General features: G+C 44.5%; 1 protein-coding gene across 1 annotated transcript in view; it reads right to left on the bottom strand.

Moving 5' to 3' along the window:
• Positions 1–26,362, bottom strand: part of IL12B (interleukin 12B) — a 47,273-nt gene extending 20,911 nt beyond the window's left edge. Inside the window, exon 1 of the mRNA XM_069953224.1 lies at positions 26,343–26,362. The gene's annotated coding sequence lies outside the window, so the exon portion shown is untranslated. The remainder of the gene's footprint in view (positions 1–26,342) is intronic.
• Between the last annotated feature and the right edge of the window lie 498 nt (positions 26,363–26,860).

Genomic DNA, 26,860 nt, shown 5'->3' with positions numbered 1-26,860 from the left:
CCCACACATATTACCGCTATACAGTAACTGACCAAATCCTGTATATCAAGACCGATATTACCAATAAACCAGTATAAAGGAGGGAAATAGTATCACCATACATATTACCGCTATACTGTTACTGACCAAATCCTGTATACTGAGACCAAAATTACCAGTACACAAGGGGGAAATATTACCGCCACACCACAACCATCACCACCATATTGTTACTGACCAAATCTGGTATACTAAGACCAATGAACACCGCACCAGATTACAAGTAACAAATAATACCCCCACATACTGACTAACACCACCACATACTGACTAACACCACAGCTGCTACTGAATAAAACCCTCTGAACAAAGATCAATATCCCCTCATACAGTCATATAGAGGTAGCCCCAGCTCTACACTATATACGTTACAGTGCACATAGATTTAGTGACTCACAGGGGACGTCTTCTCTGATCGGAGTTCTTCCCTTTTCATCTACTTCTCCATCTGTCCTGGGCCGTTATGAGAACTTCTCCGAGCCACGAATCCACAGAATCTGCCAGAGAAATATATTAGGCTCCTTACTCTGTCACCATCCTCATCTCTCTACAAACTGCACATCTGTATTGGCCTCTTTACACCTTCTCTCAGTGGTTAGCCCTGACTATTGTGTGTGTGTGTGTGTTCATATATATATATATATATATATATATATATATATATATATATATACACATATATATATATATATATATATATATATATATTGTGCACACACCTTGTAGATGGCCCAGTGTTCAGTCCTCCATATAGATGGCCCTGTGTCCCTGTGTGCCTCTACTATAGTAGAGATCCCCCTCTGTGTAATCCCTTTATAGTAGATGACAACCTCTGTGCATTCCCTATTATCAGGGGTAGGGAACCTTGGCTCTCCAGCTGTTGCAAAACTACAACTCCCTTCATGCCTGCAACAACTGCAACAGCTGGAGATCCAAGGTTCCCTATTCCTGCCCTATAGTATATGGCCCCCTCTGTGTAGTCCCCTTATAGATGACCCCTCTGTGTAGTCCACTAAAGTAGATGCCCCTCTCTGTGCATGCCCTATTGTATACACACCGCACCCAGTATAGTTACCCTTATACATTGTTGTCCCCCTCTGTGTAGTGCCCTTTATAGATGCCTCCTCAGTGTTGTCCTCCTTATAAATTGCCCCCATCCAGTGTCCCTTATAGATGGCTCCCTGTGTTATCCCCCTTATAACTGGCCCGCTTGTGTTATCCATCCCCCCATATAGATAGCCCCCTTATGTTGTCCATCCCTACCCCCCATATAGCCCCTTATGTTGTCTATTCCCCCGTATAGCCACCTTATGTTGTCCTTGCCCCATATAGCCCCCTTAAGTTTTCCTTCCCCTGTATACAGCCCCTTATGTTATCCTGCCCCTGTATATAGCCCCTTATGTTGTCCTCCCCCTGTATACAGCCCCTTATGTTGTCCTTCCCTGTATACAGCCCCCCTTATGTTGTCCTTCCCTGTATACAGCCCCCCTTATGTTGTCCTTCCCTGTATACAGCCCCCCTTATGTTGTCCTTCCCTGTATACAGCCCCCCTTATGTTGTCCTTCCCTGTATACAGCCCCCCTTATGTTGTCCTTCCCTGTATACAGCCCCCCTTATGTTGTCCTTCCCTGTATACAGCCCCCCTTATGTTGTCCTTCCCTGTATACAGCCCCCCTTATGTTGTCCTTCCCTGTATACAGCCCCCCTTATGTTGTCCTTCCCTGTATACAGCCCCCCTTATGTTGTCCTTCCCTGTATACAGCCCCCCTTCTGTTGTCCTTCCCTGTATACAGCCCCCCTTCTGTTGTCCTTCCCTGTATACAGCCCCCCTTCTGTTGTCCTTCCCTGAATACATACCCCCTTGTTGTCCTTCCCCTGTATACATACCCCCTTTTGTCCTGCCCCTGTATATACCCCCTTATGTTGTTCTCCCCCTGTATACAGCCCCTTATGTTGTCCTCCCCCTGTATACAGCCCCCCTTATGTTGTCCTGCCCCTGTATATACCTCCTTATGTTGTCCTCCCCCTGTATACAGCCCCTTATGTTGTCCTCCCCCTGTATATAGCCCCTTATGTTGTCCTCCCCCTGTATACAGCCCCCCTTATGTTGTCCTCCCCCTGTATACAGCCCCCCTATGTTGTTCTCCCCCTGTATACAGCCCCCCTTATGTTGTCCTCCCCCTGTATACAGCCCCCCTTATGTTGTTCTCCCCCTGTATACAGCCCCCTTATGTTGTCCTCCCCCTGTATACAGCCCCCCTATGTTGTCCTCCCCTGTATACAGCCCCCCTTATGTTGTTCTCCCCCTGTATACAGCCCCCCTATGTTGTCCTCCCCCCTGTATACAGCCCCCCCTTATCTTGCCCCCTCTGATAAAAAATAAAAAAAAACACAATACAACTCACCTAACCACACGCTCCCCCGTCGGTCGCCGGTGTCCTCTTCTCTGACAGCAGCTCCGATGTTAAGTCCTGCCGGCGCCATCACTGACCTCAGTGTGCGCCGCTGTGGCTGGGACTTCCGGTATTCGCTTCATGAACCGGAAGTCCTAGCCGCCGCGGCGCACACTGAGGTCAGTGATGACGCTGCTGGGACTTCACAACGGAGCTTGCGACACTCTTGTGATCGCAAGCAAATCTCTGCTTGCGGTCACAAGAGTGATTGACAGGGCGGGAAGCCGTAGGCTTCCCGCCCTGTCAATCACAACACTGCTTACATTTAACTGGAAGCGATTGTTGCGATCGCTTCCAGTTAAAAAGGGAGGTGCGGCCCCCGGCCCCCCTAGGAGCGGGGGGGCCCACTCCAGCTCGGGGCCCACCGGGGGTTTCCCCGGCCCCCCGGTGGCCCAGTCCGAGCCTGTACCTGGGTACTAATAACCCACATGCATCATATGTCCTGGGGGGAGTTACTCTGGGAGAGTCACTGATAGAGAAGGATCTGGGTGTACTTGTAGATAATAGACTACAGAACAGCACACAATGTCAGTCAGCTGCTTCTAAGGCCAGCAGGATATTGTCATGCATTAAAACAGGCATGGACTCACGGGACAGGGATATAATATTACCGCTTTATAAAGCCTTGGTGCGGCCCCATCTGGAGTATGCCGTCCAGTTTTGGAACCCGATTCATAAAAAGGACGTTCTAGAGCTGGAGAGGGTACAAAGACGGGCAACTAAACTAATAAGGGGAATAGAGCATCTTAGTTATGAGGAGAGATTAAAAGAATTACATTTGTTTAGTCTGGAGAAGAGACATTTAAGGGGAGATATGATTAACTTATTTAAATATATAAATGGCCCCTTCAAGAAATATGGGGAAAAGATGTTCCAGGTAAAACCCCCTCAAACGACAAGAGGGCACTGCCTCCGCCTGGAGAGACAAGGGGGCACTGCCTCCACCCGGAGAGACAAGGGGGCACTGCCTCCGCCCGGAGAGACAAGGGGGCACTGCCTCCACCCGGAGAGACAAGGGGGCACTGCCTCCGCCCGGAGAGACAAGGGGGGCATTGCCTCCACCTGGAGAAAAAAAGGTTCAATCTCTGGAGGCAACAAGCCTTCTTTACCATGAGAACTGTGAATCTGTGGAACAGTCTACCACAGGATCTGGTCACAGCAACAACAGTAGAGGGCTTCAAAACAGGGCTACACAAGTTCTTAGAGCAAAATAATATAAATGCATATGTATAGAACCTATCACCCCTCCCCCTTCCCTACATCCATCCCCTCCTTGGTTGAACTTGATGGACATGTGTCTTTTTTCGACCGTATTAACTATGTAACTATGTATGGTCGCCACATACAATGGGGGGGCTCAGGCATGGCTGCATAACCACTGTATGTGGCAACCGCTACAAAAACAAACAAACAGTTAACTCAAGTTTGACCCGTTCCCAGCAACTGCGCATCTCCTGTCCCGTTTCACTGTCTGTGCCGGAAATCCCGGAGGCTCTCACAGGCAGCCAAGTGTCTCATTGGAGAAGCTCGGAGACGCTCGGCTGCCCGGAAAGCTTCGGGAAAAAGTCCCCGAAGCCTCTGTGATTCTCCCGAAGCTCTCCCGGCAGCCGAGCGTCTCCGAGCTTCTCCGATAAGACGGTCGGCTGCCCGGGAGAGCTTCGGGGACCTTCAGTGCAGACAGTGTACATCACACTCCCTGCGCCGGGAACGGGACAGGAAACGCGCGGATGCCGGGAATGATAGATGGTATATGACCACCCCTGCTGTTCTGATTACTGTAGATACAGATACTCAATGAGTACTATGTATACAGTTTAGCAAGCAACAATAATTCCACTTACTTCCATTGCAGTAATGAGATGGTCTCTCCAGAGATGTATATCACCAGATATTTTCAGGGTGGAATCATTGTTAAAATGCCCCCCTCCCATAGGTCTTAAATTGGGGTATAATATGTAAAATAAATGAAAATATAAGGAAGGGCAAAGTAAAATAACAGATAAATAAAATAAAATAAAGATACTATTAGACTACATCTTATAGCCCCGCCCCCGAGGACCCATGACAATATATCTGAAAAGAACTGTAATGGAAAGATAATAATAATAATAATATTCATGCAGTGTCCCAGAACAGCCCTTCTCATGCTCATACTTTTATTATAACCAGTTCTGTTCTGGAAAGCTATGGTCCACTGCAAACTGCGTGTATTGTGTTACCCTTCTCAGTATTCAGGTCTGCTATTCCATTCATTTATTGCATGTATATTCAGGTATCAGTGTCTAATGGTATTGTGTCGCCTCCTAGTGTTCAAGTATGGTACTTCTCATGTATATTTCTCTGTATATACCTAATGGTGTGATGATGCAATGGCTGGATGTCCCGTGACTGTGCCCTGCTTCCATGGTAACACCAATGGTCATCAAGCTTTTGGCTGGGGTTACCATGTGACTTCCTGTGCTACCTGAGTCTTGTTCTCCACCTTCAGGAGACAAGTTCGGAGTCTATTCCCTACCACAAAGGGGATAGGTTGTGTGTTTGTCCTCTCTCCCTGCTAAGAGAGAGGCCTGCGTGTGCTCTGCTGCCCCAGTCCACTGGCTGTGTTCCTGTCTCAAGTCTCAAGATTCTCATCTGGGTGTCGATTCTTCAGTCATTCTTCAGTTCCTCTCATCATCATCTTCTCTAATCATCAACAGCAAGTATTTCATTCAAGTCTCATTCCACTCAGCATCTCAACTTCAGTTTCACTACTACTCCCATCATTCAGCACGCTACTCTCACAGCCTATTGCAGCATCACCCATTATTCTGCTTTATTCAAGTTTGCCTTATTCTCGGTTGCATCCGGAGAGACTGTTGCTACTAGTTACCACCGTTACAATAAATATACAACTACCGTTGTTTCTGAACCTTGGCATTGGTGTGATAATTGGTGCCCTGACTAAGGACAACGAAGAATCGCATGCCCAGTATTCCCGCAGGGTCAGGAGCCCGGTTTCCAGCTGTATCACCCTCGTGCCTACACCGTGACCACATTATCCTACAGCTGCCCCGGTTCCTGCCTGTTAGCACCATCTATACTGCGGAATGGCCCCTAGGGGCCAGGGCATAGCATTTTTATGTATAGCGCAAACAGATTACGCAGCGGTGGTAGTGGTATTTTTTGCTATTAAAAAACAGAAAATCACCTAGATTGAATATGATTGTATCTGCAATAAAGAAGGGAACAAGTGAAGTGAAGAAAATACTTTATTTACACAGGGAAAAACCTGTTATTTAACCGAAAACTCTTACGTTCTCATCAATAAACCACCGTATACCTCTAGGTAAACTAGAGATGAACCCTTTGGTCAGTCTAGACCATGCTTCTCATAACAGCGACCCTCCAGCTGTTGCAAAACTACATTTCCCATCATGTCTGGACAGCCAAATCCAAAGCTTTAGCTGTCCAGGCATGATGGAAGTTGTGGTTTCGCAACAGCTGGAGGGCCGCAGTTTGGACACCCATAGCCTAGACCCTTGTGCAGCCCTTCTCCCTACTGCCTGATCTGATGTTGACCTTTGGAGTCAGTTCTGATTGGTGGAGCAGGGACTTGTATTTCCTGCTCCACCAATCAGGGCACTGCTGCTTTGCACTGACAGTCAAAGCTTAAAGAGGCAATACAACGGCTGAGCTTTGGCTGAACATAGAGACTGAACAATTCTCTATACTGCCTGTCATAGTGCCTGGCCTGCTCATAGACGCAAGTCACGAGAGAAGCGAAGTTTATATTACATACACCAGAATTTAATCAGTGAAAGTTTCCATAACTTCCTTAAGATTCTGCAAACAAAACTGATAATATCACAATTAGTCACAGTCAGCATGAAGCAGTGACGGTGCTAGGCACTGCTGGGGTATATCTGGATTAGTATGTGTGTGTACTTTTATGGGTTTCTATTGACTTCTGCTTTAGCTGTACTCATCATTATGATGAATTATTCCTTAGAAATACAAAATGTACATCCAAACTTTTTGACACTTCCTAAGTATTTATGGTGGGGATATCCTGCGTTTAGAATACTAAGGTTAGGTTAGGTTATATATTTACACATTGGATACCCCTTAGAAAATCTAAATAACCATTGTGAATTTCCCTTAGAACCAGAATACAGTGTCAGTTCTGTGTGTTTGGGGGTCTACAGATGTCAATTTTGGGTTACCTTATCTTACGTGGACAATCGTCTCTGCATGATGACTGGTAGCTGATCAGTGCTGATCTGGTGGGGAAAGCGACCACTATAGAAGAAACTTGGTATAACATGGCACTTGTTTTATACAGGACCCCTATAAACCTGGAGGATCCCAAATTTAGGACCCACTTTATGATGTCCATCTACCGTAATAGGGGTTGTTCTAATGCATGCATTTGGTCCATGAATACTCAAGCCGTAAAGTTTTCAGCAAACTAAAGAAGCCACGTTGACCTCATTGCATAGTCAGGTAGAGCTCTGTAAGTTTTAGAGTGGATGTGACTTATTCAAGTAAATGGGGCTGTAATACCAAGCACTGTAAATTGAGTTGAACATTGACTTATAGGGCCACTTAATATGGCGGTTTTGGTGGTTTCTTTACCGTAGCCACCCCTTGCCCGGGTCCTTCCCAGAGGGCTATCTGGCTAGTTTCTGCATTCTTGTATTTCCCAGAGAGCAATGCACCTAGGATTTCACTGCATTGAGTGCTTTAACCAGCAGCCGGCAGTGTTATCTTTGGCTGGTCTCCCTGAGATCAGTGATCTGTTTGGCTCTACTAGGCATTGCTCCCACCTAGCTAAAATCCTGCTCCACACTGATGAGGGGCAACACCCCGAAACAGCTGTCTGTGGGTGGATAGATACCTGGCTTTGTTTTTTCCCCTTGTCATGTCCTTGGGCTCCTAAATTGAGTTGGACATTGACTGAAAGGGCCACTTTACATGGTGGTTTCCTTACAGGAGCAACCCCTTGGCTGGGCCCTTCCCAGAGAGCCACAAGAAGACACAGAAGGAGCACGGATAGGTGAGAATAACTTTTTTTTTAGATGTGTGGCTGCTCTTCCCCAACCTGTCCGAACTTTGCGAAAAGTTTGGTTTGGTAGCGAACCGAACTTTCTGCAAACTTAGGAATAAATCTGGGTTCGGGCGGCTCAGTTCGCTCATCTCTACGTATCAGTACTGTAGTCCCAGAAAACCCTTCAAATAATACCATATTTTGTAGTTTTTTTCTCAGGCTCAAAAATATAGATTTCTATTGAAACCTAAGTAAAAGGAGAAAAAACTACTTTTTTTTTCCCCCTCTGGAGTAAGTATTTTTTTTACATTTTTGAATGAAAAAGCTTTTTAGTGCATTAACTTCCTCCTATAAATTTCTACTTTACCTATGGTCACACGGTATTCCTTTCATGTGAGACGCATCTCAACAATGGTCATAACCACAAGAGAATAGAAAGGAATTGTGCAATCTCACTTCTCTTTTTCCTACTACATTACAAAAAAAAAAAACTCTTATGTTGTGCAGATCCACAGTATCAACCTGAAAGAGGAAGGTGGAAAAAATGAACCTGTCTCCATCTATTCACCGCAACAAAATATTCAAACATATCAGGTGTACAGTATATATGTCATCACTTGGGTAAGCCAAGATTTTGGTGTGAACTGTCCCTTGCAGTCTGTATTTCTGGTTGTGCCTGGTCATTTAGGACCTGCATGTGTGTGTGTGTGGGGGGGGGGGGGGGGGGCGGTGGTGCTAGCCCAAGGGCCCACTTGTCCTGTCTCTTTGTTCACTGGGTCCCTGACATATACGTAGATTATGTGCTTATCTGTGTTTGTTCCATTCCTCATGAGGCCCAATATAAATGCTGAAAATACTGTATGTACATAGTCATGCATTAACGCATGACTTTAATTTTTACTGCTGTAAAATAAATTATGCAATAAGTTTTGCAAATTTTGCAGGTGCAAAAAAATTGCCCCGTTTTTTGGGTTAGTATTTCAGCCATTTTTGCATGATAAACAGGTGCTTTTTTAAAGCTACAAATATAGCCCCCACCCCCACCGCACACACACATACACTACAATAGTCTATTTAAAAAGAAGCCTAGTCATGGGAACAGGTTTGGGTGAGTTGCAGGATTTTATTTCTTTTTTTAATAATTTCTGGCATAAAGGTGGCAATTTTAAATGTGGAGTATAGAAAATTCCTAACTACAATTTGAGGGCACATCAAAGAACAATGAAGAGGTGAGTGTACAAAAGGTGGGCAGATATCCTTTGGGACTGGTGGACAACTATTATGTGAGGGTGCAAAATTAGGTTTTTACTATTTTATCAAAGATGTCCGTACTCCTTTATGGGGACTCAAAGGGAGGTGAAAGCAGATGCACCTGGGCCTAAATAACTGAGGGGGCTCAAAATCATCTACCCTATACAAAGACATCCATATTCTAATGGGATAGGCAGTGTTGGGAGCTTCTTATAGAATTTCCCCTGGGGCCCAGGAGCATAAAGTAATGTTCTGTGTCAGTATAATGATGTCATTTTGTGTTGTTTTAACCATTCTTTTCACTAGAATATAGAAAGTGATAGTAAGATGAAAGAGCAAATTCTTTAATTACAGATCTGACCACACACTATTTTATTGTTCACTGGGAAAAAAAAAAAACTAAATAAATATTTTTAGCATTAAAATTTAAAATGAGAGGACACAGCAGGGTGATCGCACCCTAGAAAACTGTGGGGTACGGATCCCTTTAAAAACTTTGGCAGCGGATTGTCCAGACAGATGTTTCCAGAGGCTCATCATGAGGATGGGTTTGGGCGAGTATCAAGGTTATATTTTAATTTATTTACTGGCATAATGTGGCACTAATAATGTAGAGGGTAGGGTGTAGAAAATACCTAACTACTACTTGAGGGCACTAAAAGAACAACAAATAAGTAAGATGGACAAATTCTCGATGGGGTATGAACCTGGATTACTATTATGTGAGGATGTAAAAGGAGGACAGTAATGCTTTATGGGGGCTCATAGAGATCCTTACTACTTTATGGGGGCTAAAAGGGGGGCATTACTGCTGTATAGGGGCTTAAAGAGGGAAATTACTATTGTATTGTGGCTCAGAAGGGGACATGACTATTGTATGAAGGTACAAAGGAGGCTATTACTACTGTTTTGGGGAAAAGGGGGCATTACTACTGTATGGAGGCACAAAAAAGAACATTACTACTCGACGACAACTCTGTAAAGGTGCAAAATAAAGGAATTACTATTTTATAGGGGCTCAAAGAGGTCCTTACTACTGTATGGGGGCTCAAGGGAAGGCATTACTGTACTGCTATATGGGGTCTTAAAATGGACATTACTATTGTATAGGGGGACAAGGGAGGCATTATTGTGGAGGGATGACAAAAGGTGGCATTGTTTTTGTGTGTGTAGGGTAGGAGTTGGGCACAAAATTGTACTATATATGGCGGAGACTTTTAAAAAACTAACAATCTAATCTCCCTAGGATCATTTTTCTAAGAAGCCTCTCATCAGGCACTGACAGCAGGAATATACAGTAACAAATGTACCAACTATGACCATAGATAGGGGATAACAAGCTGAGATGGGAATACCCCTTAAAGATGAAAGTATCCCTCTGGGAAGTACCCAGCCAAGGGGCAGCTCCTGTTAGGAAACCACCAAAACCACCATATTAAGTGTCCCTATAAGTCAATGTAATGACAAGGGTAAACCAAGGCTAGATTACCATCCACATACAGCTGTTTCGGGGTGTTGCCCCTCATCAGTGTGGAGCAGGATTCTGGCTAGGTGGGAGCAATGCCTAGTAGAGCCATAAGAGAAACAGATTGCTGAACTCAGGGAGACCAGCCAAACGACAACACTGCCGGCTGCTAGTGAAAGCTCTCAATGCAGTGAAGTCCTAGGTGCATTGCCCCTTGGAAAACATGAATATGCAAAAGAGGAGCCCGTGGAGCAATCTTTTTCTCTTATGGCTCTACTAGGCATTGCTCCCACCTAGCCAGAATCCTGCTCCACACTGATGAGGGGCAACACCCCGAAACAGCTGTATGTGGATGGTAATCTAGCCTTGGTTTATCCCTTGTCATTACACTGACTTATAGGGCCACATAATATGGTGGTTTTGGTGGTTTCCTAACAGGAGCTGCCCCTTGGCTGGGTCCTTACCGGAGGGATATCTGGCTAGTCCTGTGTTTTGAGACTCTTCAATGAGGCTCCACGGGCTCCTCTTTTGCATATTCATGTTTCCCAGGGGGCAATGCACCTAGGACTTCACTGTATTGAGCGCTTTCACTAGCAGCTATGTTGTCATTTGGCTGGTCTCCCTGAGTTCAGCAATCTGTTTCTCTTATATCTAAGTGGTTAGACAGAGATAGGGCCTCTCTCTGTTAACCCTATCAGCCTTCCTGTCACATGACCATGGGTTGCAGATAGGATGTCACATTCATATGACTATTACTCCCTAATATCAAATAGACATTTGATATTGCTGTATTCATACTCACCCACAGAATAAAGTCAGTGTGCCATTTATATCACATGGTGAATGCTGTAAAATTAAAACTAAAAAGTAAAACCGGAAAAATTTCTGTTTTTTTCCATTCCTCCTGAAATAATTTTTTTCCAATACTTTATATGTACTCTTAAAAGAGTGCCATTAAAGGGACCTGGCAGGAGTGTTAATCTGCCTGTGCAACCGGTGGCAGGAAACAGAAAATGCTGCATTTATTCTATGAGTCAATATGGTTTCAGCTATACCAGGTATAGATATTTTTTTTTTTTTACTACAAGAAAATTAAAAACGGAAAGTGTACCCTCAAAAAAAAAAAAAAAATTCTCTCCCCATGCACTCATTTCTCCTAGTTATATCAAGCAATTTGTCAGTGATAAGTGATCAGAACACCGGGGAGCATGGAGAGGTAACGTATATACTTATATTATAACGAATATTATTTACTATATACAGCAAAGGCTGCACGGACATCGCTAACAATATATATAGAGATTGGTAAGGCAGACAAAAATTTGTTTTGTGAGTTTCGCAAATTTTGGGTCAAACTCATTAAGATTCGCATATCGAATCTTAACGAATTTCATTAAAACAGACAAAACTATAGTAGCTACAATACTGGGACTATTACAGAAGGGAGAATTTGTTAATGCATGTGTAGTATACCAGAGCCCAATGGGCTGAAGATGGCACCTGTCCACAAGTGGTTTATTGTATATTCTATAAGGTAACATATTCCTATGTAAATTGTTATATGTATTTCTCTGTACCAGTGTAACTGGCAGGCAGAGAATGGGTTAAATGTTTTACAAAACACACTACACAAACTGTTAGAAAACAGTGACACCTACTGTCCTTAGTGGGAACTGCTTTAGGTAGTGTAAGAAGCCCCTAGAACTTGACAGAAAGTGGGAGGAGCAGGTTCCTCACAAAACCTAGCTGTGACAGGAAGTAGTGTTCAGTCAGTGTTGAGCTGAGTGCTCAGTGAGTACAGTCACTGTATAGTGCAGCTAGTGGCTGTAAGCAGGCCGGGGAAGGCGATAAAGGAGGTGGAGGAGAAACTGAACAAAAGGAGAAGTGAAGTTGAGAGTGAGAGAGAGACACAAAGGGGGAGATTTATCAAACATGGTGTAAAGTGAAACTGGCTCAGTTGCCCCTAGCAACCAATCAGATTCCACCTTTTATTTCCCAAAGAGTCTGTGAGGAATGAAAGGTGGAATCTGATTGGTTGCTAGGGGCAACTGAGCCAGTTTCACTTTACACCATGTTTGATAAATCTCCCCCAAAGTACTTCTCTACTGTTAGGATTCCCACTAAGGAAAGGAACCCTAAGCAAAAGGACTTGAGTATACTGAGTAGCAGAGTTAACTTAACTCTGAATTCGGTGGAGGGGGGGGGGGGAGAGAGATTTATTAGGACCCCTGGATACCTCTAGGACCTGAAAGTTGTGGCCTAAGGCCCGGCTTAGTAACTTAAAGCAGAAAGCTCCCTAGCTGACTGGGAGGGAAACAGACTAAAGTACCATTGGGGGAGAGGTCCACAGGATTACAGGGCCCACCAGCATCTCACAAAGGTCCACACCACGACCACCTTACACACAGGTGCAGCAGGGCCGCTTTAACCAGAGGGCACATGGTGCACGTGCATCGGGCCCACTAGTTAAAGGGGCCCACCCTGAGCAGGGCCGGCCTTTGCTCTGTGCGACCATTGCGGTCGCACAGGGCTCCGGCCACCAGCCTGCCAGGGGGGCGCCATCGGGATGGGTATGTTACCCATCCATGGCGCCCCCTGCAGGGCCCCCCCGCCTGCTGCTGCGCTCTGTACTGTTACGAGCGCTCATAGGTACAGGCAGCAGCAGCGGCACTGACAGGTCGGTGCTTTACCTGCGGTCAAAAGAGGCCGCTTTCCCGCAGTGGTATCGGCGCTGAGTGACGTCACTCAGCGCCGACACTGCGAGAGGGGAGAGCGGCCTCTTGTGACCGCAGGTAAAGCACTGCCTGCGGCCATAAGAGTGAGGTGAAGAGAAGAGGAACGTGCGGACCCAGGTGAGTATAAAGTGTTTTTTTTAATTGCTATATGGGAGTGGGGAGCACAAAGGGGGGCTATATAATGGGGGGCAGCACACAGCGGGGGTCTATACTACTAGTGGTGCCTCAGGAGGGGCCTATATACTACTGGGGGGGGAGGCACACAGGGGGTATATATAACTGGGGGGGCACACAGGGGGTATATATAACTGGGGGGAGCGCACAGTGGGGTATATATACCAGGGGGAGCACACGGGGGTATATATAACTCGGGGAGGGCACAGTGGGGCTATATACTACTGGGGGGTGCACAGTGGGGTATATATAACTGGGGGAGTGTACAGGGGGATATATATAACTGGGGGAGCGCACAGGGGGATATATATAACTGGGGGAGCGCACAGGGGGTATATATATATAACTGGGGGAGCGCACAGTGGGTATATATATAACTGGGGGAGCGCACGGGGGGTATATATAACGGGGAGCACAAGGGGGGTAAATATAACTGGGGGAGTGCACAGGGGGGTATATATATAACAGGGAGCACAGAGGGGGGCTATATACTACTGGGGGGTGCACAGGGGGGTATATATAACTGGGGGGGGCGCACAGGGGGTATATATATAACTGGGGGAGCGCACAGGGGGGTATATATAACTGGGGGAGTGCAGAGGGGGGCTATACACAACTGGGGCGCACAGGGGATATATATATACACAACTGGGCGGTGCACGGGGGGTATATATAACTGGGGGGCGCACAGGGGTATATATAACTGGGGGCGCACAGGGGGTATATATAACTGGTATATATAACGGGGAGTGCACATGGGGGCTATATACTACTCGGGGGCGCACAGGGGATATATATAACTGGGAAAGCGTACTGGGGGGAGCACAGGGGATATATATACTACTGTGGGGTGCACAGGGGGACTATATACTACTGGGGGGGAGCACAGGGGATATATATACTACTGGAGGGTGCACAGGGGGGTATATATGCTACTGAGGAATGCACAGGGGGACTATATACTACTGGGGGAGCACAGGGGATATACATACTACTGTGGGTGCACAGGGGAAGTATATACTACTGGGGGAGCACAGGGGATATATATACTACTGGGGGCTGCATGGGGGGTATATATACTACTGGGGGATGCACGGGGGGGTATATATAACTGGGGGAGCACAGAGGGGGCTATATACTACTGGGGGCAGCACCTAGTGGTCTATAGTACTGGGCGAAGCACACAAGGGGTCTATATACTAGGGGCAGCACAATGGGGTCTATATACTACTGGGGGGTGCACAGGGGGTATATATACTACTGGGAGCAGCACCTATTGGTCTATAGTACTGGGGGCAGCACACAGGTGTCTATATACTACTGGGGGCAGCACACAGCTGTGGGGGAGCACAGAGGGGTGTAACTACTATATAGGGGTACATAGGGGGGTAACTACTGTATAGGGGTACATAGTGGGGTAACTACTGTATAGGGGTACAGGGGACCTTACTACTGTATGTGTTGGAGCCTAAAATGTTTCTCTGGCAGATTCTGGAGAGAAGATTCACAGCCAGGAGAAGACTTCATGGTGGCCCGGGCTGGATGGAGTGACAGAGAAAAGGTGAAAGACTCTGATGAGAGAAGACGCCCCCTGTGAGTAAATGGATGTAACTGTTATAGGGCTGTAGTGATAGTGGTCATGGTGTGGCGGTATTATGTAATGGTATCATTGGTGATATCGTTATAAGGTAACTACCGTATGTATTGGGGCTCTTAATACAGTGTGGGGACATTTTCAGGGGATCATACTGTGTGTTAAGGTTGGGGGGGGCCCACTCTTGAGGCCTGTGCACTGGGCCCACCAATGTATTAAAACGGCCCTGAGGTGCAGCCCACAGAAGAGAGGGAGAATACAAGGAAGCACCAGAGAGTAACCTGTACCTGTGGAAGCCCTTGTGCCCACCTGAGACCGTGACAAATGAGTCAGTAAGGCTGCGGTGCACCACAAGACCCAGCCATCCTGCAGGTAACAGCACACTCTCACTCTGCAGCCCTCAGTGTATTCCCTCAGTGTATTCCCTCACTTAGGAGCTCATCGAAACACACAGGAGAGGCATAACCACCTACAAGCCAAAAACTACAACCACCATCATCCTCTCCTCATCCCCTCACTCTCTTCCACACCCCGGCTTGCTGCATATGTTGTCGTACAAGTGTCAAAAATCGGAAAATCATAAGTGAAAAAACAGACAATCAGCCAGTCAATCATCCAATTTTTGCCATGGACAGCAGTGGACCTTGGGGGATCAGCGGCGTAATATGATTTTTTTTCCCAGGACAGGAGTCAAGTGCGAGCACTGATTATTTAAGGCGCCCACTCAGTTCAGTAATGAAACCCAACTTGTATAAACACAGTAGGAGTGAAGTGCGAGCACTGATTATTTAAGGCGCCCACTCAGTTCAGTAATGAAACCCAACTTGTATAACACAGTAGGAGTGGAGTGCGAGCACTGATTATGTAAGGTGCACAATCAGTTCAGTAATGAAACCCAACTTGTATAACACAGTAGGAGTGGAGTGCGAGCACTGATTATGTAAGGTGCACACTCAGTTCAGTAATGAAACCAAATTTCTTTAACACAGTAGGAGTGGATTGCAACCACTGGTTATGTAAGGTACATTCTCAATTCACTGATTCCAGTAAATTGGTATAACTCAATAGGGGTTTATAGTGCCCAGTAAGTGAATGCCATGGACTGTGTCTTCACTGGTTCCAGTGAATTTCTATAGGCACCCAGTTACTTGGTAAACTGGAAACTTGGTTGGTAGCTACAACAAAAAATCCCCCACAATCAGCCCTCCTATCCTCTCCTCTCTCCCCTATATCGCTCTTAGTCTCTCCCTGCACTGCTCTAACTGCCCGCTGCCATCCTGCTCTCTCCTCTACACACAGCCGACTGGCCACCTCCGTTGCCGAACCTCCTTATATAGAGGGGGAGGAGGGGGTACTGACATCACAGAGGGGACTGCAACTGATTGGATGGGCGATAAAGATTATGTTTAAGTACTTTCTCCTGCCCAGTGATGCTCCAGACACCATTTTGTTTTTTTTGCAAATTTCCTTAACAAATGGGCAGGAATTTGCTTCGCAGAGTGAAGCGAATTGACGGACCCATTCTCAGCGAATTTTTGTTCATCTCTCTCTCTCTCTCTCTCTCTCTCTCTCTCTCTCTATATATATATATATATATATATATACATAAAGCCCTTGCTGCATGATTATCAAGCCATAAAATAGGCTCAGTAAACGAGCACTGATCTAGCAGTTAGGTTACATTAGTGATCGGGTAATACATAATTTGGCCCTAAGAACAATAAATCTCTTTATAATAAAAACCTGATATATTAAATGATCAGTCATTTTCTAATAGTGCTTTCGCTTTTACTGTTCTTACTTGAAAATTTCTAGTCTAGTATTATTAGGATAATATCCCCGATCTGGCCGCTGCATCCTTAGGTGTCACTTGGTGCAACAAAACAGCAACCACTGAGCTCAGGGAGATCAGTAAAAAAAATCCAATGAAGTACTCACTCAAGAGTCTCCATTGTTACATTGCCCCACTGTCCCTTGGTTTCCCTTTCCTTACATCTTATGTCTCAACTAAATGTTACAATGAACCACAGTATTAGACCGCATGTGATAGTAGGATTTGCCAATTAACACGACAGTTCCTTATTCTGCAGTTATGGTCAATGAACAGACGTCAGTGGACTTTTGTTGTTGTTGGGTAGGTTTATGTTGGTTTTATACAGATACTCACAATAGAGAATAGAAAGACAATGACCATGTGTACACAGAGCCCCGTGCTCCCCTGCAACAGGTGACCCAGAGTGATGACTTGTCGTCTGCTTGGATGTGTACTGTCTCTAGTAAGGTACTGATTTCCTATCACAGTGATAATAATTAATTATTCCATTGCTGTTTTGTGATGAGGAATTGTACATGTAAGACATACCATGTTTGCAGTGTCCAGTCATATAGTTGACTGACCTACATGATCAACCAATGACCCTACCATGCACACTGATTGAGAGGGGAGTCCGACCACTGAGAAAAAAACCCCTTGGTGTCTGATTGCGGGAGAGGTCCGACCGCTGGGACCCAAGTACAATGGACGTCTGACCACTGGGATCGGGGTACAATGGTGTGGTGGTAGAGTATAATAGGAAATTGGTGATTGTGGGGCAGTCCGACCACTGGGGCATGAGAACAATGGTGTTTAACTTTTTTTGTGTTGTGATTTTATGGTAATTCCATAAAGTAATAATTTTTTTCAGATTCCATTTGTACTAGTTATTGGTTTTGTACTATTGGGGCTTTAGCCTATTATAGGAGAGTAATGGGGGGGGGGGGAAGGGGGAGTCTATCCATTGGGACCTGAGTACACTGAAACGGTGGTAAAGTAGAATACGGGACAAGTGTCTGATTTTGAGGGGAGTCCAACCACTAGGACCCAAGCACACTAAAGTTGTGGTACAATAGGGGATTTTCAAACGCAGGTTGGATATCCTGCAATCAGACATTACACGATTAGCATTGTTAACCCATCAGTTTTTCAATTTGGGGGTGGGGTAATAGGTGAGTTAACCCTATGTATTATAGGATCACCCACAATTACTGGTTGGATCACTATTGGTAGGTTATAGGATTTGCCAGAAGATCCCGTAATGTGAACTTGTGAACTCTGATAAACCATTTATAGACATTTTCTCCAGGTTCCTCTTTTTCCTGTCTGGAGGCTCTCGTGATCATCTGACATTTATTGTCCACTGAAGTGAGAGAGAGAGAGAGAGAAAGAGAGATTTCCATTCATAAGTTCTCGATAGAGGAATGGAATTAACATTAAATTCCGTCTCTTGATCTTAACGGGGGAAAACTCCCTTTGGCTGTCAATAGACATGATGGGACTGTGATATCATTGGACTGACCTTTTACCTTCTTCCATTGAATATTTTTCAGCTTAGAGGAAAAGCTTATATTAAACCAATAATTCCTTGCTATAGAGTTCACGACAAAGTGCAGCGGACTTTACTTTTTTTTCCATTTTCAAAATTTCTACCAATTTTTCTAACTTTTTTTAATACCATAGAGCAGTGCTTCTAAACTCCAGTCCTCATGGCCCACCAGCAGGTCATGATTTGAGGATACCCCATAGAAAGAAAACCTGTGATAATACCTGATACATTGTCTATTGTTATATCACCGTCGAAATACTAAGGAAATCCTAAAAACATGATCTGTTGGTGGACCATGAGGACTGGAATTGAGAAGCACTGCCATAGAGAAACCTTTATAAGAACCAAAAATCGCTAAGAGTGATAAAGGATATCTATGTAAACCAATACAATCTATCTATGTTATCATTTTAAATTGCTGACCATGACGTACAAGGCCATCCACGACCTGTCCTCTCTGTGCATCTCTGACCTGATATCCCGCTACCGAACCTCACGCAACCTTCGGTCTACTAATGACCTCCTTTTGTGCCTCCCCCTTGTTCGTACCTCACACAACAGCCTCCATGACTTTGCCTGAGCCTCCCCCATAGGGTAAGTTGCCGCTGAGCAAATTCGGCAGAATTCCGCTGCAGAGCTCTCTGCCATGGAATCCCACCTGCCTCAGTGTCAATTCTTTGAGCGGGCCCTCCCATAGACGCTCTGGAATCAAGGGCGCTTGGTAAAACAAAGAGGCAGAAGAGTTCGAAAGAGCGCTGTGCCCCTTTGTTTCTGCTCGTGTTTTCTCGAAAATCTATGTATGGATTCATAGAAGATCTCATAGACTTTTTATACATCCGTACAAAGTTGGCTCCGCTTTTCAAGGAGAACCAGGAAGAGCCAAGCAGAATAAAGGGGGTACAACATTCAGCCGATATCTTCTATCCCTTTGCTTTAAGGGACGATTAATGGGCGAATACTGGGCAAAACAGGTTAATATTGTCTCCTGTAATAGAGCTTTAATTGGGGATGTGCGGCCAATAGTTGATTAAAGCCATGTCCGGAAGCCATGTGAAGGGTGGGGGGGATTAAAGGGTTGGATGTTATGCTATGTATTACATTACCTGATTATGGAATTGATTTTGTAAGTGATTGTAATCTTTGTATGTTTTTCTTCCTTTTAAATTGGAAAAAATAAAATTTATAAATAAAAAAAATAAAATAAAAATAGTTGAATAAAGCAATGGCAAGAGTCTAGTAATAATTTTTGCATCCTTGGCCGCATGATTAACGAACCATATAATGGGCTGGGTAAAAAAGCACTGATCAACGGGATCGGCTTTAGTGTACTAGTTGGCCTCTAAATCTAGACCACACCTATCAAAACCTCTGACATGACCCTTTGATAGTCTGTTTACGTCACTAAACTTTAGTGGAGAGAGCTGTCCACAATTGTTATCGGGTCTACTTTGCTCTGTCTATGATATGAACCATTGTGACGATCATTGCTTGCTCTTAGGCCCCTGGTTAGGCCCAGTTTTATATGCACACACTGAATGATCGAGTCTTGCATAGTTTTTTGTACGTTTCTCCTACTCATTCTGTAATTCATTAGAGTCGGCATAGAAGACGCATAAATCTAGGAAATAAAATTAGAATATGCTGCCATGTATCTTGACTCATGGTTCAATTTACCAACACATGTCATTTTCATTGTTATTAGCATTGAAACTACCTGTACTATCACGTTCACTATTACACTTTTACGCATTCGCTCAAAGTAGCTGAATCGAATTTTACTGTTTTATTACAGAGTGCTAGGTCTGGAAGCATGAGCCATGGCACTGCACAACCAGGCGAAGTTAGCCACTCAATCAATGGAGTACTTTGGCTAAGTCACACTTTGCTCCACTGCAGACAAACCTTTCTTGCTTTCTTTTGGAACGGCCTGACTAGGTATAGAACAGTCACCCCTGACATAGGCAAGGTTGTCCCTTATGGGTAGGTACCACAGCTTTGGGTTTAGCACTGCATAGCTTTTGTCAGGCTGATCATTGCACATCACAAGGACTGTGACTCCACTATTTCTCAGGCACGGCTCAATATTTTTCCTAGTACCTAGAAGACCTATTTACCCCCTTAGCGACCCATGACGTATCTGATACGCCATGGCGCCGCGGGGGGTGTTCAGAGAGGGATCCCGCCGGGACCCCACTCTGAACAGTGCCGCTCCCGGCTGATATGTATAGCCGGGGAGCGCCTCTATTAGCCGGCGCGGGTCCTGTTGCCGCGCCGGCTAATTAAGCCTCTAAATGCAGCTGCTAAACCTGACAGCTGCACTTAGATGCTGTGCTCTCCCTGTCCCTGGTGTCTAGTGAGACGGATCTCCCCCCCCACGATGCGATCGCGCGGGGGGGAGATCCATTCCTCTGCCCGTGCCGGGCCTCAGCGTCGCAATGACGCTAATCCCGGCTCGGCAATACATTGCTATGGCCTGCAGCACGCCATAGCAATGAATAACCGATATGATGGATCATTACTTCATATATACACAGCATTGATCTCTATGAGAGATCAGTGCTGTCTATATACAAGTCCCCCAGGGGGACTTCTAGTTAATGTAAAAATGAAAGTAAAAATGTTTTTTTTATTAATAAAAAATCCCCTCCCCTAATAAAAGTCCAAGTCACCCCCCTTTTCCCATTTTATAAATATAATTAAACAAATAAATAAACATATTTGGTATCGCCGTGCATATAATCGCCCGAACTATTAATTAATGACATTCCTGATCTCGCACGGTAAATGGCGTCAGCGCAAAAAAAAATTCCAAAGTGCAAAATTGCACATTTTTTGTCGCATCAAATCCAGAAAAAATGTAATAAAAAACGATCAAAAAGTCGCATATGTGCAATCAAGGTACCGATAGAAAGAACACATCATGGCGCAAAAAATGACACCTCACACAGCCCCATAGACCAAAGGATAAAAGCGCTATAAGCCTGGGAATGGAGCGATTTTAAGGAACATATATTTGTTAACAATGGTTTGAATTTTTTACAGGCCATCAGATACAATATAAGTTATACATGTTACATATCGTTGTAATCGTAACAACTTGAGGAACATGCATAACAAGTCAGTTTTACCCCAGGGCGAACGGCCTAAATGCAAAACTCCCCGAAATCAAAACAAATTCCTTTTTTATTTCAATTTGACAGCGCAAATGATTTTTTCCAGTTTCGCTGCATATTTTATGGAAAAATAATGCCTGTCATTGCAAATTACAATTGGTTTAGCAAAAAATAAGGGCTCATATGGGTCTCTAGGTGAAAAAATGCAAGTGCTATGGACTTTTAAACATAAAGTGGAAAAAGCAAAAGTGCAAAAATGAAAATTGGCTTTGACCTTAAGGGGTTAGTCTGATTTGCTTGAATGATATAAATTTGCAGCGAGCTGTAATACTAGGTACAGGTGATACTAAAAAATATCAACATGTGCCCATTTAACAATGGAGGGGATGCTGTGTGATCCTTTCAATCAGCTGACCACCTGGAAAATCCCTTTAAGTCACATGGGGCTTTCATATCAAAATTTCCTTCATTGCACTTGCATACAGAACATTTCAACTCTGCAGCTCGGTTACAATGCGGCTCTAATAGGGGAAGTGAGAGCGGAAAAAAAATGTGCTGTCATCCTCAGGTATGCGGCTTAGTTACGCCATAGAGAGAACAGAGCCTGACAACCAACCAGAGATAATTTTTGAGTGAGACTACAATTTTCTCTGTAGCCACACCTGATCTGGTGAGAATCCTTTCCTAACAAACTAGGGGTGTCAGTCTAAGGACAGTATTTCACTAGCATAATACAGACAAGTGCTTGTGTAAAAATTAAAGGGATTATCCAAGATTACAAAAAAATATAGCTACTTTCCTGCAAAAACAGCGCCAACCCCGTGTGTGGTATTACAATTCAGCTTTATTCACTTCAATGGAACTGAGCTTCTAAACTACACCCAAACTGAGGAAAAGAGTGATGCTGTTTCTGGAGGAAAGCAGCCATGTTTTGTTAACCCCTGCAAGTTCTAGACCATCTGTGGGTGTGATGACCAGTACTGACAGCCGCTGTTTTGGGTCATCAGACCTATAACTAGGTCAGAACTTGAGGCTGCGAATGCCAGATGTGCCAGTCCCTCTGTGGGCCACTTTCTGAGGCTGCAAATGCCAGATGTGCCAGTCCCTCTGTGGGCCACTTTCCAAGGCTGAAATTACCAGATGGGCCAGTCACTCTGTGGGCCACTTTCCGTGGTTGTGAATGCCAGATTTGCCAGTCCCTCTGTGGGCCACTTTCCAAGGCTGAAATTGCCAGATGGGCCAGTCACTCTGTGGGCCACTTTCCGTGGTTGCGAATGCCAGATTTGCCAGTCCCTCTGTGGGCCACTTTTCTAGCTCCTCCCTTAGGGTCCTTTTAGACAAAGTGATTTTTTTGTTTTCTACGATTAACGATAAACGATTACAAAGTATCTCTTCTGAGAACAACTTGAAATCGTTCACCGTAATACACGGAATGATAGTTTAGTATACGAGCAATCGTAATAACGAACAATTGGTGTGTACATACACCGAAAGATTTTAGAACGATTAACAATAATTTTATGGTTGTTTGATCGTTGCCTGCATACAAACGGAAAAATATCGCTTAAATTAGAACAATATACCAATTTTTCACACGATAGTCTTTCCGTGTTATAGAGCCCACACAAGACTTTACAGCCTGCTGCAGTAACAGCTGTGCAGTAAAGCAAGTGTGCTGTGCAGGGTAGGGGGAGGATCACTCACCATAAGGCCCTCCATATGATCATACCATTAGATAGATAAAAGCAGTACATGGGGGATATTATACATAATCAATATATATTTAAAAGTAGTCCCTAACATGTCGCTTTCCAGCTGTTGCAAAATGACAGCTTTTTGCTTTACAGTCAACATAATGTTTTGTTTTCCTTTATCAGTAGGAACATGCGTAGGACATTCTTCCCCTATAAGTAACAAAATCTCCATCATCATGAGTCTGTCTGGTTTTGGGTAGTTGTCAATCATGTGGTCTAATAAGGAAGTGAATATATTCTAACTGTAGTATTTTAGGAAGTTATTGTCTACGCAGGGTTGTGCAACACACCGTACAACTGTTTACATTGCAGCAGGTTCAGCGAGTGGTCTGACTGGTTTTACAAGGTTTCGATTGCGTGTGCCCTTATTATCACAGTCATAAAATGTAACAGTGAAAGCGCATACCTACTATACGCCATCAGCCATAACATTAAAACCACACGATTAATATTGCTGGGGTGTGCATTATAATGTTCTGCAGCAGCTGAAGTGTATTATGATTAGAGATGAGCGAATTTGCCGATGTTCGGGTTCATATGAACCTGAACTATCGGCTTCTGATTCCCGCTATCTGCAGCCTCCGTAAACAGGGTGGATACAGCGTAAGGACCGCCTGGAAACAGGGATACTGGGATACTGGGATACAGCCTATGCCAATGTCTGCATCCCAGTTTTCCGGGCGGTCCGTAAGGCTGTATCCACCCTGTTAACGGAAGCTGCAGACAGCGGGAATCAGACGCCGATAGTTCAGGTTCACACAAACCTGAACTTCAGCAAATTCGGCAAAATCTCTAATAATGATGTTCTGCAGCAGCTGAGGTATATTATGATGTCCTGCAGCAGCTGAGCTTTGTATGATGATGTTCTGCAGCAGCAGAGGTGTATGATGATGTTCTGCAGCAGCAGAGGTGTAGTGTGATGTTCTGCAGCAGCTGAGGTGTATTATGATGTTCTGCAGCAGCTGAGGTGTATTATGATGTTCTGCAGCAGCTGAGGTGTAGTATGATGTTCTGCATCAGCTGAGGTGTATTATAATGTTTTGCAGCAGCTGAGGTGTATGATGATGTTCTGCAGCAGCTGAGGTGTATTATGATGTTCTGCAGCAGCTGAGGTGTATTATGATATTCTGCAGCAGCTGAGGTGTATTATGAGGTTCTGCAGCAGCCGAGATGTGTATTATAATGTTCTGCAGCAGCTGAGGTGTATTATAATGTTCTGCAGCAGCTGAGGTGTATGAGGTTCTGCAGCAGCTGAGGTGTATTATGATGTTCTGCAGCAGCTCAGGTGTATTATGAGGTTCTGCAGCAGCTCAGGTGTATTATGAGGTTCTGCAGCAGCTGAGGTGTATTATGATGTTCTGCAGCGGCTCAGGTGTATTATGAGGTTCTGCAGCGGCTGAGGTGTAGTATGAGGTTCTGCAGCAGCTGAGGTGTATTTTGATGTTCTGCAGCAGCTGAAGTGTATTATGATGTTCTGCAGCAGCTCAGGTGTATTATGAGGTTCTGCAGCAGCTCAGGTGTATTATGATGTTCTGCAGCAGCTGAGGTGTATTATGTGGTTCAGCAGCAGCTCAGGTGTATTATGAGGTTCTGCAGCAGCTCAGGTGTATTATGATGTTCTGCAGCAGCTACGGTGTATTATGAGGTTCTGCAGCAGTTAAACCTCATTGTGTTGTAAGAGAGAGGACTACCTATCAGTGATTCAGTAGTTACCACGGAAGGACCTTACATAAGTGATCTGTGACCCATCACTTCTGCAGGAAGCTTCTATGCTCCACTGATATCAGACGTCAGGATGTGATGAGTATACAAATACCCTGCACACACCTGTCAATGTAGAATTCCCAATAGTATGTAATATCAATATACAAGCTATGAAACGGATGGGGGAGAGGAAACAACATGGCACCATAATGGGCACAAATTTTGACCTTCACTTCTTTTCTTTTTGTTTTATACTAACAATAATACCATCCACATGCAGCGTCCCACTGTCTGTTATTTGCGTTATTCGTTGGTTTTAGGATGTATAGGGCTTATGAACTGCACTTTTGTGTCGCACTCTTCCTTATGTTTGCTCTTTAGGCAGTATCTTTATTGTTTGCATTGGTAATGCACAGTTTTCAGTGATGCTAAAGGGGTTGTCCAGTGATTTTTTCTTATTTAACATATGCTTGGAGGTGTGTAAAAGTAAAAAGATGCCTATACTCACCTACCCTGATCCCTCGCTACTCATGGCTACTTCTTGGTTCCTGATGAAATGTTGAACTGCCTGCTCTTTGCCACTTTTACCACTGATCAAAGTATGGACCCATGGACTTTAATAATTATTTGGAATAGCTCTTAATTTACCTTTAACAAAGTGCTATTGACAGTTCCTGACATGGACAGAGGTGGCAGCAGAGAGCACTGTGTCAGACTGGAAAGAATACCCCACTTCCTTGATGGCATGCAGCAGATAATAAGTACTGGAACTCTTGGGATTTTTAAATAGTAATTTGCAAATCCATATAAATTTCATCATGTTAAAGAATAAGTCATGCAAAAGAGTTTTTTTTCTTTTTAAATTACATAGAAATTTCCTCATGCATTTGAAATCCATCCAGATTCTTACTCATAGGACGCTAAGTTCCCATTACAGCCCCATCTATCAGACAACACCCACTTCTGTACTGCACACCCACTATAACCGTCATGATCATCAACAATACACATGCTGAGGGTACAGGACAGTGGAAATTACCCACTCTGTGAAATCCACACTGTATTGGGAAAATTTGATTTTTTTCTAATTTGAATGTTCCACATTAATTTGGGAAAAGAGCTGGTAAATAAACACTGTGGGGGAGATTTATCAAACATGGTGTCAAGTGAAACTGGCTCAGTTTCCCCTAGCAACCAATCAGATTCCACCTTTCATTTTACAAAGAGTCTGTGAGGAATGAAAGGTGGACTCTGATTGGTTGCTAGGGGCAACTGAGCCAGTTTCACTTTACACCATGTTTGATAAATCTCCCCCATGGTGTAAAGTGAAATTGGCCCAGTTGCCCCTAGCAACCAATCAGATTCCACCTTTCATTCCTCACAGACGCTTTGGAAAATGAAAGGTGGAATCTGATTGGTTGCTAGGGGCAACTGAGACAGTTTCACTTTACACCATGTTTGATAAATCTCCCCGTCACTTGAAAAAGTGCTAAGTAGAGCTCTTCTGTGGGAAGACTGATTCATTTAAATACAGTTTTATTCCTTTATAAGAAATGCAGTGCCTGTAGATTACCCTTAAAGGGGTTGGCCACTTTATAGTAAAATAGCTCAGTGTACAGTATTAGTAAGTGAACTCACTGTATATACTGACAGCAGCTCCCTGTGTACTCACTGTATATACTGACAGCAGCTCCCTGTGTACCTCATAGAGCTAAAATCAGACTCCTCTCCTCCAGGCTGTGCTGTCCTGCTCTGTGGTGAATCTGTCCATAAGATGGCCAGCATGGAGGAGCATGTGACCATGCCCCGCCCCCAAGCTAAACTTGTATATGCCTATGGAGGACACTGGGGGGCGGGGCATGGTCACATGCTCCTCCATGTCGGCCATTTTATGGACAGACTCGCCACAGTGAAGGGCAGCACAGTCTGAATGTGTGTGGTTTTAGCTCTATGAGGTACACAGGGATCTGCTCTAAGTAAAAGCAGTGAGTACACTTACTAATACTGTACATTGAACTATTTTTCTATAAAGTGGCCAAACTTTTTAAACAAGAATGGAAACCTTTGGCACTTCAGCTGTTCAAACCTACAATTCCCATCATTGCCCGCTTTTTCTATGTCTGTCCAGGCATGATGGGAATTGTTGTTTTTTGTTTTACCAGAGCTAGAGGTTCCCATATTATAAAAATG

Source organism: Dendropsophus ebraccatus, chromosome 1, assembly GCF_027789765.1.
Source record: "Dendropsophus ebraccatus isolate aDenEbr1 chromosome 1, aDenEbr1.pat, whole genome shotgun sequence".
Taxonomy (NCBI): domain Eukaryota; kingdom Metazoa; phylum Chordata; class Amphibia; order Anura; family Hylidae; genus Dendropsophus; species Dendropsophus ebraccatus.
This window is presented reverse-complemented; position numbering and strand designations above follow the sequence as displayed.